The 16,246-nt window shown below is 34.1% G+C and overlaps 1 pseudogene across 1 annotated transcript; it reads left to right on the plus strand.

Annotated features, from left to right (window-relative positions):
- The first annotated feature begins 491 nt into the window (after nucleotides 1-491).
- LOC146946851 (vacuolar protein sorting-associated protein 54, chloroplastic-like) lies at nucleotides 492-15,716 on the plus strand (annotated as a pseudogene). The gene is made up of 14 exons (XR_015026819.1): nucleotides 492-1,232; nucleotides 1,902-1,964; nucleotides 2,677-2,756; nucleotides 3,935-4,052; nucleotides 6,018-6,089; nucleotides 7,197-7,353; nucleotides 7,684-7,772; nucleotides 11,157-11,413; nucleotides 12,456-12,627; nucleotides 12,715-12,798; nucleotides 12,892-13,262; nucleotides 13,811-13,964; nucleotides 15,058-15,139; nucleotides 15,258-15,716. The product of XR_015026819.1 is annotated as a vacuolar protein sorting-associated protein 54, chloroplastic-like (transcript).
- Nucleotides 15,717-16,246: the final 530 nt, after the last annotated feature.

The following is a 16,246-nucleotide window of genomic DNA, read 5'->3' on the forward strand; positions in this document are numbered from 1 at the left end:
GAAATGTTTATAATAAAGATGAGACAAAACAATTAAAGATTTTTAATTAATTTTGGTTGAATTGAGATTTTAGGATATGCTACAACTATTTGATTATCCTTCTATGCTAATTAACTGGATATTAGAGAATTGTTTTTTTTTTTTTGAGGGAGGGATTTGTTGTTTTTATAGGCAATTAATTGGGATATTTTATTCATAAAAAAGAATGGGTCTTGCTAACAAGTGCTCTAAGGGCATTGTTTAAGGAACCCACAAAAAGAAACTATGTCTTGAAAATACAAGTCCAACACATATTAAAGTCATAATTGTACAATTTTCAATGCAAAAGTTGCTATTTTTGGATGCTTAAACAATGTCCTTAGGGCATTTGTTAGCATTTTCCAAAAAGAATTAATGCAAGAGATTTGAAGCCACACTGGCACACACTACAGTTAAACCATACCTGTTTAAACTCCCAATCCCAAACCCGGTTCAACCACCGGTTTTTTTAATACAAAGATCTTCTTCCTCCACTTCCACTACTCCATTTTCATTTCATTCCTCACTGCAAAACCAACCTCAACTCTCTCCTCTCTTCTTCAACAATCCAATCTCTCTCCTCAATCCTCAACAACCCTCTCTCTTCCACCACAATCTCCTCTCCCGAATTCACCCCTATCTCCTCCACCAAATCCACCTCCACTCTCACCCGATCCGATTTCCTTCCTTATCTATCTTCCCTCTCCGATCCCTTCCACCGCTTCAACGAAATCCGCAAACACGCTAACAGCGAGATCTCAACTATCTCCGACGACGGCGGTGCCGGAGAAGCACTCGTCGCGTGTCTCCGTGAAGTTCCGTCTCTTTACTTCAAACAAGACTTTCATCTCGAAGAAGGCGCTACGTTCCGCGCGGCGTGTCCGTTCTCGACTTTTGCTGAGAACGCGGTTTTGTAGGAGAAGCTTTCGCAGTATCTTGATGTGGTTGAGCTTCACCTTGTGAAGGAGATCTCGTTGAGATCGTCGTCGTTCTTTGAAGCGCAGGGTGAGTTGCAGGATATTAATGGGAAGATCGTGGAAGGATGTGCAAGGATTCGTGAATTGAAGGATACGGTTAGGCTTATTGATTCCGATTTGGTTGAGTCTGCGAGGCAGATTCAGTTGCTTAATGGTACAAGGACGAATTTGTTGGCGCTTCAGCAGAAACTTAGGCTCATACTATATGTTAATCAAGCACTCTCTGCTCTCACATTGGTTCGTTTTTTGAATTTTTGTGTCAAGATTCTATGTTAGTGTGTGTTAGATTTCGCTTTACAATCCTCATTTTTAGATTTTGAGTTTTTTGATTCAATTCATTGATTTTAGAGTGAAGTGTTTAGGTTTTAGTGTTGTGAATGTTAGAAATTTTACTGAATAATGTTATTGAGAATTGCGGAACAATGACACGCCAACACTGATAACAATTACTGAAAATTGCATGATTGAACGTAATCACACATTTGTGTCGGACTCTGGACACGCCTTCGATTAGAAGTACTATCGGTACTGCAGATATTCCAGTTAATCTTATGCAGTTTTATTTCTGTTAGCTAGTGAATAATTCAGAGTTTTGAATTTCGAATGTTTTTATTTTGAATCGTTGTAATGGAGAGGTGTTAGTGCTGTAAATGTGGAAGCTATACTTAATAGGATTAATGAATTATTGAGATTTGTGGGGAAACTATTTGCAGTTTTCTTTGGGTTGTTGTATTAGCAGTTCTGTGAGCTTGTAATTAATCAATTTATGCAACAGGTTTCTTCGAAAATTAGTATGGCGATAATTTTGTTTGATTTTCCTATGTTTCCTTTATTATTTTAGTCGTTTTTATGAATGTTTGACAACTGGAAATCCATTTTAAGTTGATATATTTTGCTGTGATACAGCTTGTTGCATCTGCAGATTGTGCTGGAGCACTGGATGTAACTGATGATTTGCAACATTTGCTGGTATACTTTAATTATTATATGATATTTTCTGAATATTATTCTTAACTACTTGTTTTCATGATCGTAGACTTAGTTTTGTTTATCTTTTCATCAGCACTATATGCGTTTGACCTATCATGACTAGGGATGTATCTTAAGTCTTTGACTTATTATGATTTTTAGTTTAGTCAACTTAATAGAATATGATGGAGAACTCAACATAAGTAATTCCTAAATTTTATTCAGTTCAAAAAATCCAAGGTACAATGTAGTTGGTATCCTCTGCTTAGAATATATTTTCCCCTACAATTATAATTGCTTTGAAGCATTGAAATTAGAAAGAAGGTTTATGTTGATTCCATTATCCATATTGATCACGATATATTTACTTTGTAATATGCGGAGGTACTGCATTATGTTCCTTTTCTTTGCATAATCACTGAACATGTTTAGATGTTACCAGATCTTATCGTGGATGGGTAATGTCTTAGTAAATGTGTGTGTAGCTGATATCAATCAGTGTTTGGGTAGCAGATACCAATCATAATATTGAATTGTGCCAGTTTCCTTTTAAGTTACAGCTGACATCAATTACTTACAGTGTCGAACTTACCTAGTTTCCTTTTTTGTCTGTTAATGGCACAGTCTATGTTTTAACATCAATGGGATTCCTGAAGGACGAGAAGAAAATTTATGCTAATTTTAGTCTTATTGTTTCCTGTAACTTTGGTAGGATGGAGACGAGCTCACTGGCTTGCATTGCTTTCGCCATCTTAGAGATCATGTGACATGCTTTATAGAATCCATAAACAGGTACACCTTTTTTGATGTCCAGATCTATCAAGATTGTGTATTCCGTTAACCTGCATCTGCAAATTCATTTGACAGTGTTTTCTACTGCTTTTTGTGATTTTTGTTCCCCTGTAATAATGGGAAGAGAATAGGGTTGAATTATAAGGTTTCTTTGGATAGCTCTGTTTTTGCTTTTGATCTTTAGATGGTGATAGGGAAGTCTACACTCTGCTAATGGCTTTGATGGGTTGAAAAAATGTTTCGGGCATGCATTGCACTTGGCCTATCTGTGAAATCTTTTGTTCTTATGGTAGAAAAATAAATTGTTTTGATAAAGAAGTAGGGGGATGCAACCATTGAAAATCAATATGCCATCCTAAAAGAAACAGAAGTGAAAAATAAGACAGTGGAGAAAGATGAATCCACATTTATCAAGTTTACCAATCTGACTTAAGCACCATCTAGAAAGCACCCATTTAAGAGTCAATATTTTTTTTTTTGTTTGAAAGAACAGTCAATATTTAAAAGTAGTGAATTTTAACTTAGGTTTATAAGAATTTGTATATAAATTCTTGCCTAGATTTTGAATATATAAATTTATAAGAATAGGTGCCTGTGGATACAAAACATTTGTACCACATGAATCTGGTTCAGTCAGCTGCTGATTATTCGGGTTGGTTTATCCAAGTAAAACACATCATTTTGATTGATAAGAAAGAAAAGAGAGATACAGAATAATAGAGAAACGAAGCAGCAATTGAGGTAGATATTGTGATTTATTGTGGCCTGTAAACAAAAAATCATCAACAAATGGATTAATTCTTTATCTTGATTTGGATAAAAGATGGTTGTTATTGTGTTTTTTTGTGGCTTGGAAACAAGTAATCCTAATTATCAACTGGAAAGTTCAGGAGTGCATTTTTTTGCTTGTCGCTTTTAAATTTGTTTAAGGGTTGGTCTTAACAAACTACATTCTTATCTTTTTATTTCGGTTTCGTATATGATTCGAACTAAATTCATCCACGTTGCTTTATTTTAAAATGTTTTAAACTTACGCTTATTTAAAACATGTTTTCTTTGTCCATCAATGCTTGTAACTTTGAAATCTTGAGTTTTGGTAATGATATAGTGGTAAAAAACGATTGTATATTTTTGAAGAAAAACCGCAAGTTGTGTTATGTATTGTTTTATTTTTGTAGCATTCTTTCAGCAGAGTTTATTCGATCTTCTTTAACCGATGCTGCAGAATCAGATGTGATAATTTTATCTAAAGCTAAATCAAGAGCTTCCCTGCTGATGAACGGAAAAGATGATGAAGTAAGATCGTATCTTAAATTACTTTTATCCTTAACACCTCTTTTTGTTGTCTCTTTTATTTTATATGAATCTTGTGCTGGAGATCTGTCAATTGTTTACCATTATTATGTTATAGAGGGTACTGTCACAGGGATTTCTTCATGTAAAATGTAGTTGGCATATTTTAAAGTGAACTGTACTGTCAGGTTGTCAAACTCTAGTCGAGAGTATAGGTAAAATCTCGGAGCTTCCATTGATTCGTAGAGTATACCTAATATAAAAGATGTTAAAAAAAAAGTATACCTAATATACAAATAATATTAAAAACCTTTACACGACATATATATAAGGGAAATGTTAACGAGTTCCCCCGGGGCACTCTTTAAGACCTTTAAATGGTAATTTTTTTTGAAAATTTGTGTAATCAATATAATCACATTAACATGCCAATAATCCAACATTACAAATTCATAATAAGGCTTAAACGCACATTTCACCCCCCCCCCCCCCCCGCTCCATTTAGCCTCTTTTGCAAAACACTAATTTTGACTTGGTCAATACTATGTGTCACACCATCTGTGTATTTTTTGAATTAAAAAAAGGAAAAGCCATGTGTGTATTTATAGAATTAAAAATAATAATTAATGATGAAATAAAATAAATGGAAAAGGAAAAAAGGGGAGAGCACGTGTTTTCTCCTTCACCATCTCCTTTCCTCTCTCTCAACCCTCTCCCTAACCTCCATCAATATAGCAGCAACCATAAACCACAACTCTCCAATTTCATCCCCTTTCACTACACGTTCACCAGCTCATCCACAACTTTTTTTTTCCAAATGACTCATAAACCCACCCACACTTTTGTGACTCAAAATCTCACTTTGATCCACCCATTCCTCAACCACCACCAACCCCTTTTCCTTCATTCTCTCTACCAACTGAACACCCAATACCTCATCTAACCTCAGTTATACATCTTCTTTGTCAACAATCTTACCTTAACTACCCACAAAAATTTATGTCCACTTTTCATCAACCCATTTTGAATCTCTCTCATTTGGTCCCTTCCCAACACAGCTCTGCTTTCAAACCAAACATAAACCACAACCCTAATAGGTTGCTCATCTGATGATGTTTCCTTTTGATTTTCTTTCTCAAGTTCAAGAGGAACAAAAGGACAAACACCAGAAACAGAAAGTGACTCTGATTGAAATGAGAAAGGAAAGAGGGAAGACATCAGAGATAAAAACAGAGATGGATGGTCAAAGTGTAGAGATCAAAGGAGGGAGAAGGTGAGTTGACTCACAAATGGTTTGAAACTTTGAACTCGTGAGGATTGGGTTGAGAATCGAATCTGCGATAGAGGACTTGAAATTGGCATGGACGGGGTGAAACCATGGAGGCTCCATTAGCCGATGGTAGAACCGGCCTCCGTAAGTGAATGGGTGCGGTTCCGTGGTGGTCAGAATCGCAAAGGGGGAACCACCATGGTAGAACCGTCCTCCATAGTGAAAGGGATTTTCATATTAGTGATCTTTTCAGACTCAGCTCTTTGCCCTGTGCAGTATCAGGTTTTAAATTAAGTTCGAAAAACATGAGTTTAAAGGAGTGTTTGACTTCCAAATAGGTTTGTTAGGGATTGACTTGTGATTCACTTGAAGAATCCAAAGTCTAAACTCTTCTTTGTTGGAAGTAGTTAAGTAGTTGAAATAAGTATAAGTAGCAGGATAAATGAAGGTATTGTTTATTCTTGCTACCTTAAGCACAAATGCACAATGATAAATATTTTCATCGAGTACTCTAGCATTTAATCCTATGCTTGAGAAGCTGAAATCTCAAAATGTTATGTTGCGTGGATTATGTTCTTTCTGTTATTATATTTTCTTGGGTGTGCATCCGTGTTTTGATAAATATTATTTCTCAATTGTGATGTTTTGAAGTTTTGAGGATGCAAATTTTGATCTAATCTCTACCTAATCATAACCAGGCAAAGTTAGAAGAAGAAACAACCAATTTCAAAGATAGTCTTCTCCCTACTGTAATTGGCTTGCTTAGAACAGTGAGTATTAGCTGCATTTACTCTAAAAATATTTGTTGTTTATGCTAGTTCAATTTCTATATCATGTCATGGGAGTTTGAATAATACCTTTGGTTGATGAAAAATCTTCACTAAGATCCATGCAACTAGTTATTCTTTTGTATTTTTGAGGATATGCTGTTCCTTTTATCCGTCATAGTGATTTGTAAACGCTTGGCAGTTGGTAACAGATATATGAGGATAAGATAAGAGACAGGAAAAATCGTCTGAGATCTGGTACCATAAAAATAATTGATGAACTATGTTGCACACAAAGAAACATCACCTTGAAAGTTTCATCTTTATGCTTCCAATGTAATTCTCCTGAAACTCCTCGCGATTCATTCTAATTGTGCTATGTGAGGCATGGAATCTGAAAACCTTGGAGTGGCAGAGCCGCAGAGGTAGTCTTGGCAACAAGTTATTTTATGTGGAGTTGGGAATACTAACACCGCACAATTACAGTCCATTAATTAGGTGGTGGCTGTTTGTTGTTTCCCCATGCCATCTATACTTTCATCTTATTAACTGAAATTTTCCTCGAAGCCCTTTTTGTAGTACAGACCACAGAGCAGTAAACTATGTATATGATACAATAACAACCAAGTTTTATCCATCTAGGTGGTGTAAGGGATATAAATGAATTGGACAACTGTCCCTAACATGCACATGCACTATTTCAAAAATAATAATTGTACATTTGACTGCCATTCATTGATGCGTCTCTTACTTGGAGGGAATTTGTTGACCTGGAATCAAAATAAATTTGCCCATGAAGATTTAAGTTTAACTTGTCTACAAAGTATTCCAAATTCCCCGGTCCCCCTAACATTCGTAATTTAGGATATTAAGATTTCACATGTTTTGTGGGGAGAGACCTATAAGATATGTTTACGATTCCTAAAGCTTTTCAGTTTATTTTTTGAAATTTATTCCTTGTTCTTTTAGCTTCTAGAAATGCACACTATGCTCCTTTCTTGAATGAGTCTTAGGATTGTTAGATGATATTATACTATTTTCCCCAGGTAGTCGAAAACTTGGTTTTCTGGAATTTAGCTTGTTTTGGTTTTATGGTTTTCTTATTTTCAGGCTAAACTTCCCTCTGTTCTGAGGATCTATCGAGACACACTGACTGCTGATATGAAGAGTGCTATTAAAACTGCCGTTGCTGAGTTGCTTCCAGTTATTGCTGCTCGAGCTTCAGAATCGGAGTTCTTTTCTGGAGACAGAGCTGTAGAGGCAGATGGTGAGAATTTCTATAGCATAACTATTGATATTTGGCTATCAGAAATTAAATCTTATATATGGGTTGGGGGTTAAATTATTATTTTCACTGTTACATTAATAACTCAAACATAATTTTTGTGTGGATCCAACCATTGAATAGTAACAATTTGTTGCATTGTTTATTTATGTCACATCTCATAAAATGTAAATAGGTTTGTAATCAGACTGTTATATATATATATATATATATATATATATATATATATATATATATATATACACACACACACACCTTTCTTTTATAAGCACTTTTCTACTTTCAACTTTCTAATGTTTAATAGTGACTCAGGTGGTGGTGCTTCACTTGCTAGCAAGTTAAAGAGTCTGTCATCTGATTGCTCTGTCCATCTTTTGAGTGCTGTTTTCATGATTGTACAGGTAATTTGTACTTGACTTTTGTTGTGTCCATCTAGACTATAATTCTTGTATATTTTGAAATGTATTTAGTCTTAATAATATAGACAACACACATTAATGATATCTTGCCGGCATTGCTGAGATGCACAGACACTAATACACAATACACAGACTCTGCAATTAAGGAAAATTTGAAAATGTCACCTTGCTTTATAAACCATCTGTTTTTTCTTCTTGCTTGGCTGTATTATTGTTAATTCGCTTGCTGGACTCATTGTTTTCTACCAATTTAAATAGGGTGCTTTATTGATAGTAATGAAAATGGTGAAATAGTAGTAGAGAGAGTTTCTCTAACTACTCCCTGAGCAAAGCTCCGACACAACTCAGAGAGGAATCCTACTCTGGCCCTAACAGAAAACTTATTCTGTCATCTCTTAAACTCCTAAGAATTCCCCTGTACATACAGATAAAGAGAACATTCTATTATTTAACCCTAATGGGCCTCTTATTATTTAATCCTAATGGACCACTTACTAATAATCAACTTAAACCTAATTAATCACCTACTAATTTCTTAAAACATCCTCTCATATGTCCTAACAACATGCATAGTCAGAAACATTTTCTTTTCCCATCATTTTCCTGATAATGCCGAGTAAAGTTGCATAAAAAATAAATTTCGCTACTATTTAGAAGTATGTTGTAAGTTTTAGCAGATATGAGTGATAGTTTGCAATTCCACTCCATTTCATTCTTTGTTTTTTAAGTTACGGAACAATCGTAAACTCCAAGAAAATTTGATCTTGGACACTAGAAATTGTGGATATGAGTGTTGTAGTGTAAGGAAGAAAAAGGTCAGACATGGTAAAGCATTAAAAGAGAAGTCTTGTACCTAATGGTCCTCCCGTATTATTCATAATTAGGGAACATTACTTAGGAAACACCTATATGGAAACTAAGTACCTAAAGGTAGCATTTCCACGTTGAAAAAACTTCCATTGGAGATTAGAAGCATTGATTGTTCCCAAGTGTTGAGATATTGTAAAATAGTCTTGGTACCAGTTTAGATATTATCCGATTGTATTCCTGGGATTCTTTGCTATTTTCTCCTTTTAGTTGATTATCTTCCCTAATCTTTCGCGATTAATTAGGTTAGCCTCATCTATATATGTGTGTGTGTGTGTGTTTGCATTTTTTTGTTTAATGGCAAATATTAGTCTCTAGTTGTTAGATTAGTTTTTCTCCTTCGTCCGGGTTTGAACCCAAGTCCTCCAACTCCTTATCTCTTAGTTCAAACCAGTTGAGCTATCCAACACCTTTTGCGTGTGTATTACAAAAGTCACTAATGGATTGAAAGTTTATATGATATAAATCATTTTTATAAGTGTATATCTAAATCTAAAGTCATTTGATTTGACATTCCGAATCACATATCAAATTATATTAGATTTACAAAAACGCAATTGCAGAAAAAATCTATACGATATAAGCTTTGAATCCAACAATAAATTTTGTTTTATAAGTATTTGATAAAAATTTATTGAGAACTGTAACACTATCCAATTGTTACACTGGTGTAATGTGATTCCTCCTCATCTCTCTCTCTCTCTCTCTCTCTCTCTATATATATATATATATATATATATATATCATACATTTGTCCATTATTATATGCTCCTTTTGCAATTTTCACATATATTAAAAAAATAAAAAAAGTGGGTAGTTCCCTCGAAACAAAACAAAAGTGGGTAGTGTTGTACCAAAATAAAAAAAAAAGTGGGTATTGTATTCAATGTATCTATTTTGTGTATAGATGTTCCTAAAATACCATTTTGTTTATGGATGTGTTCAACTCTGACACCTCATCTCCCAAAACATTTAGTAGTATTGATTGTGTGTATTTGAAAAAAATAAATAAATGTATCTAGTAATTTGAAATGGGGATTATATTTACGGACACTTTTTTTTTTTTGTCTGGAAAAAAGGAGCTTATATTGAGGAACAAAGGTAGTAATGTATATAGAACATTCTCTTTCCATTGATACATGAAAATACAGTTTATTTTCAATTACTATTGGTATTCATAGCAAGGTTCTTAAGCCCTATTCTTTGTGTCCTCAAGGGTAACCTAGTTTTTAGTTCGGTGATGCCCAAAGAGAAACCTTGCTATAGATATCATTTTGAATATAAATATTTCTCATTAACTATGAAAAGGGCTGAACAAATATTTTTATACACGTGAGATGGAATCTAAATAGGAATATTATCCTATCATTAATCCTACTACTAGCAAATCTTGATATAATCAATCTTAATATCTCAACACATATGATGTATATGCTTCACCTTAAGGGGCATGTCGGGATATTGTAACATTATATTCAGATAATATCCTGATTGTGTTTCTGGTATTATTTCCCAAGTGTCCTTTTTAGTTATTTTTTATTCCTTAACCGGTAGGGATTGATCAGGTTAACATCTTGTATACATGTTGTACATTCTCCTTTCCTTGATACAAGAAAATACAATATATTTTCAATCTGAAGTCCGATCATTATGCTCTATGCTATCTTTGAAGTGATCATGATCTTCATGTAACTCCTTGAGTGTTTAGTTTTGTTTCTTTATATATGTGAGAATCTGAAATCTGAGTTATATCAAATCTTGAATAAGAGAGAAAAGAGAGACATATGATGAAAACTGTGCGTCTGAATAGCACTACGGAAGATTTATTATATAGGAGTTAAGTAACTTAGAGACTAAGCTAGGATATATTTACAGAAGGAATATTCTAAATAATATTCTATGCTAAGTAACTTAGAGAGTAAGGTAAAATATATTTACAATGTAAATATAATTATCTACTATTTATTTAAATATCAACATCAACAAATATCACATGTACATGAATCAAAATGCTCCCTGGTTTAGAAATTCTTTGTCTTGACAATCTTGTGGTGTTTCCTTAACTTTTATAATACTTAGAACAGTGAAACCTAAAGACATTTTATTCATGGCAGACAAGGTTTGCATCCACGAATTCTGCAATCACAGGACTTGAACTTTTCCATATGTTAGATTGGTTTTAATAGCATAAGAATATATTGTATGCTGTATAGTTTTTACTGCATAATTTTGTCTCTTGGTACATTAAACCTTCATTATCAATGGCTATTGCCCAAGAAAGGGATTATTGACTATTATGCCAACTTGTAATGTTAAAAACTTACATGTTTTATCTTCCTAGGGAGACTCTATGTATTGGCTATATTTCATGTACAAGAATAGGTATTATGTGTCTAGGGCTACAGCCACGTTACTGAAATTTACCTTTCCAATGGTTTGCACTTTATCAGCTTTTGTAAGAGTGATGTAATAAGATTTTTTTCTTTTTAGTGATTGCAGGCACATTTAGTGCGGGCGGCTGAAGTGAAAAAAGCCATTGAATGGATTTTGAGCAACTGTGATGGTCATTATGCTTCTGATTCAGTTGCTGCAGCAATTGCGCATGGTGCTGCAGCTGCAGAAATATCCCAAGAAAGTGAGGTTCATGGTACCACATTTTTGCCATATTCACCTCAAAAGAATGTTGCCAAGGGTCCATCTTTTCACGGAAAAGCAATAGATGCTGTGAGCTCCTCAAATATGTCAAAAAATTTCAGGTTAAATATAGGCTCTTTGTTCTAATACACTTGTAATGGAAAGTTTTTCTGGATTCTTTTGTGTTTAGATTGGAAGAAGCATGTAATTTATGATGTAGGAGCTAATTTTCCTCTCACAGAAACACCTAAACTCACTAATGGAGTATAGAAATGAAATACTAGTTTTAAGTTAATAGAAATGATAAATAATTGTATTGAAATGAAATACTTGTTGTTTTGTGCAAAATATTTTTCATTTCTCTTATAAGTTTGAACTGTTGATACTTTATTGAATGGTGACAAATGTAATATATTGAACGAGGACTATTCCTTTATAGAATCCTTATTCGTAGGAACTCTTTTTAAACACCAGAACACTATTTATATGTCAAAAGCCAGTTAACTCGAAAGTTCAATCTGATAGGTGAAGAAGGTACACAAAGTTTTACACTAAAAGCATTATGGATCTGTCCCATCATTTTAAAAACCAGGCTACAAAAAACGAAATTTGTGAGAGGAAAATTAAAAGAAAAATGAGCTAGAATATTGTTAAGTGCCACTACTTTCTGTTCCCTTAAGACTTGAGTGGTTTGCCACATGACTTCAGCTGTAGTAAAACCATCTATATTCTATAGCATGCATGTCTAATATATCTGGGACATTTTCTTGTTGCCGGCATTATCTTTTGCAAACGTACTATCATCCATCCCCTTAACAATGTTGAATCCGTATGGTGATACTCCTCTCAAATGTTTTATCTTATCTTGTTTAGTCCTTCAGTAGTAATTTTTCTGTTTTAGAGGCTGCTAGGATTGAAGTACTGTATTTCTTTTACTGGTTACTAATAACTAATTGCTCTTATGTAATCTTCTCTCTTAAAAAATATGATAATGGGGGTTAAGACCATGATATGGAGTCCACTAGATGCTTGTAAAGTTAGTACATGGATTATATAATTATAAAATAAATTATACTTTGATCTAGTATGCTTTCTGCCATTACTTTTGTGTTTTAATTGCTGCCCAATTTATTTCATGTTCTCAAAAAATCTGGTCCTAAACAGAGCTGATGTATTGCGAGAAAACGCAGAAGCTGTGTTTGCAGCATGTGATGCTGCTCATGTAAGATGGGCAAAGCTTCTGGGGGTCCGTGCTACTCTCCATCCTAGGTTGAAACTGCAGGAGTTTCTAACTGTTTACAACATCACCCATGAGTTCATTACAGCTACAGAAAAAGTACATATTTTCATTTTGGTTTAAAGTTTATATTTCAAATTATGTGGTTTTAGTTCCCTGATTGAACTCCCAAATTAAAACTAACAGATTGGTGGAAGATTGGGATACAGCATCTGTGGGATACTGCATTCACAGGCCAAGGCTTTTATTGATTGTCAGCATGATTCTCGGGTCAGTTTAAATTTGGTGCTTTCCGTTGTGTTTTATATATTGTTTCCTCAAAAAACTGTTCATCTCTATTAATATCCCTTGCTTTGCATTTAGGTGTCAAAAATTATGGCAGTGCATGACCAGGAAACATGGGTGGAGATAGATGTTCCTGATGAATTTCAATCCATTATCAATACACTTTTTCCATTGGATGCATTGTCTTCTGGGGACCCTAATGGTGTTGAACAAGATAATTCAAACAGTTACCATGATTTGGCGACTAACAATGATGCTCGGCCGATGGCAGACACTGGACAGTCAAATGCTGAACAGAATGTTGAGCAGACTGATTCCACCGATGAATCTAAGAAACCAAATAGAGGTCATAGTAAATCGTTAGAGAGTATCAGCACTGAGAAAGATCAGAAAAAATCTGCATCTCAACCTCTTTTCTACAAAGGTGTTGGTTATCACATGGTAAACTGGTTGGTCATCTGGACTGAACTTTGTTTTCTTTTTGCCCCCTATTGTATGCAACTTCTATTCATTGTGTCTTCTTTTCCTCTCTCTCTCTCTCTCTCTCTCTCTCTCTCTCTCTCTCTCTCTTAATATGCTTGTGTAGGCATACTCAAGTATTTTTTATTATTATTATTATTACTACTATTATTATTATTACTACTACTACTACTACTACTATTATTATTATTATTATTATTATTATTATTATTAGTCCTTCTGTTCCATAATAATTGTTACATTTGCGAAAATGAATTTGCCCCCAAAATTGTTATTTTTCAGTTTTCAATGTAACATTAATTACTTTTTTCCAATTATGCCCTCTAATTAGTATCGTGTGTATCGCTCCCAAGTTATTATTTTCAACTTTGGGTTTACGATAATGAGAATCAACCAATAGTTAATACGGTTAATTTGATAAAATTGTTCTCTTTTCATCATTTATAATTTCTCCCATTTTAGCCCTCAGCTGTGAGAATGCATTTAAAGTACTTCAATATCTTCTGTTTGCTTCCAGTGGCTTGATATTGCTCAAGATGTTGTCAGAATACATTGATATGAACAACCTTTTGCCAGCACTATCTTCAGAAGTTGTTCTCCGTGTGGTAGAAATCTTGAAGTGTTTCAACACAAGAACATGTCAACTTGTGCTTGGGGCTAAAGCAATGCAGGTAGTACTTGTATTGTTCTCTGAATTTTTGGATCCTTTTAGATATAAAAACTATTTTTATAAATAAGATGCATATATCTAGAGCAACGTCCAAGTGATTTCTGTAAAAGAATTTAGGTATTCCTCTATCTCTTTTAGTTTGACCATTATCCATCTCATCACTCATTATCATTTCCAATACAATAAATTTTTCTCTTGTTTCCCTTCACTGCCCAACATTCAACACCATAGGGAAAAATGGTCTTATAAGCTCATAAATACAATTGTTTGACTCAATAAGTTAGAATCAATTTTCAGGGGCTGCTCCTTACTTTCATCCTGTTCCAATCTTCTCATCCATGCTTCCATTTCGTTTTTTTTTTTTTTTTAAATAAATATTAGAAGCTCCAAGGATCTGAGCTCTTTGATGCCAATTTGATAAAAACCTAATATATTCATATCTGAAATAGAAAATAATGGAGCTCTGCAATTTACAATCTGAGGCGTATCCCTCTGTAACTGTACAACAGAAAGCAAAATATAGAAATGCAGAAACGAAGAAGACAGTTGGATTAGTATCCTTCCTCAAGCCAAAATATTTCCAATAAAACCATTCTATTACCAAGAAAAAAGATGATAGGTTGCCATAACCGTTACCCAAAATATTTTCATACCCCCTGATACTGTTACCCCCCCTCCAAAACTCATTCTATTATAACAGAATTCTCATTCTCTCTCTTCAATCCCCTTACCCCACGTGCCCCATTCTGTTATTTCTCCCCCCACATTAATAATGGACCTTTCATTAATAGTGACCCTATCAGATTTCAACTAATGTGTTAATGAAACCCAGCTTGGGGAGCATATATTGAGTCATTTCATATCAGCTTATATATTGTCCTGCACTGGAAAGAAACCGCAGGACAATGCTGAGTTAAAAAATTCACGGCTTTCAAACAGTGTGCATCATTTCGTTAAACTATATCCTAAGTAAATGCTGCAGCTGTTGATTTTTTCGGCTTTCGAACAGTTTTGCTTAACGAACTTGATCCCATTTCAATTAACTAGAGTTTTGTCATTCTTTTGGTTTCTAATTTTTTCTAAATTGTGTTCAGGTGTCTGGTTTGAAGTCCATCACCTCTAAACACCTGGCGCTGGCAAGTCAAGTCATTAGTTTCATACATGCTATTATTCCTGGTACAAATTCGCACACCTGTATTAAGTTTTTTGAATGTGTTTGTATCACCAGAGTTTATGAAATTGTTGTTACACGGTCGAATTAAATTATAACTTTGTTCTTCATTTCTGGTGTAAGAAATTCGGCAGATTCTTTTTCTGAAAGTTCCAGAGAATAGAAAATTGCTATTGCTTTCAGACATTGATCGAGTTGCGCAGGTACATACCTAATCCCTTTTTCGCCTTCCTCCATCTGATAGAGTAGACTTATGCAGATGCTGTTTGATTTTAGTTGCATTTTTCAATGAATATCTTTGCTGGAAGTATTATCTTTTCTTTCTTTCTTTTCCTGCTTATAGGGGATGAATATTTATGATTTACAATTCCTCATATAAGGTGAAAATTTACATAGTAGTGTATTAATTGGAAATAGATTTTCCATGTAGTCTCCCTTGCAATGATTCTCCAATCCCTCTACTTTTCCTTTGAGTGGAAAAAGAAATATTGTAATAGAGGAAGGGGCAAATTAATAGATATTATGTTAGGAACCCGAATTAAAGAGAAACAAAAGAAATAGTATTATTGATTGAAAAGAAAATATTACAGAAGATCAACCCTCTGTAATCCTAGAGCAAAAGCTCCTCAGAGAAGAGACATCTCTCTCTGCCCAAAAACCAATAAGGTTCCTAACTGAATAATTCTCAATCTCCCTACTGTTGTTGCCAAATGGTCTTATTTATATAAACTAAGGGCATAAACTGCCTGTAACCACTCCTAATCAATACAAATTACTGCATAAACTGCCTAACTGCTCCTAATGAATACAAATATTGCATATTATACAAAATGCTAACTGCTCCTAAATAACTATATATTGAAATAACTGACTGCATCAGCAGTTACCCTATCAATACCACCCGATACCTAACAGATTATTTGAGTTTGTAAAGTCTAAAGTGCTGAGTAACTGAAGGAAATGACAAAATGTGATAGAAAATGGAAGTGAACATAAATATATAAAATAGACAGAAGTCTGTGAAGCTGACAATTAAATGCGATGACATGTATTCTACAGAGTGCAAGTGTTGCACAAGAAATTATATCTTTTAACAACATGTGTGCATTTAA

The sequence above is a fragment of the Medicago sativa genome, chromosome 2, assembly GCF_051527215.1.
Source record: "Medicago sativa cultivar Bolivia chromosome 2, Bolivia_mono, whole genome shotgun sequence".
Classification (NCBI taxonomy): Eukaryota; Viridiplantae; Streptophyta; class Magnoliopsida; order Fabales; family Fabaceae; genus Medicago; species Medicago sativa.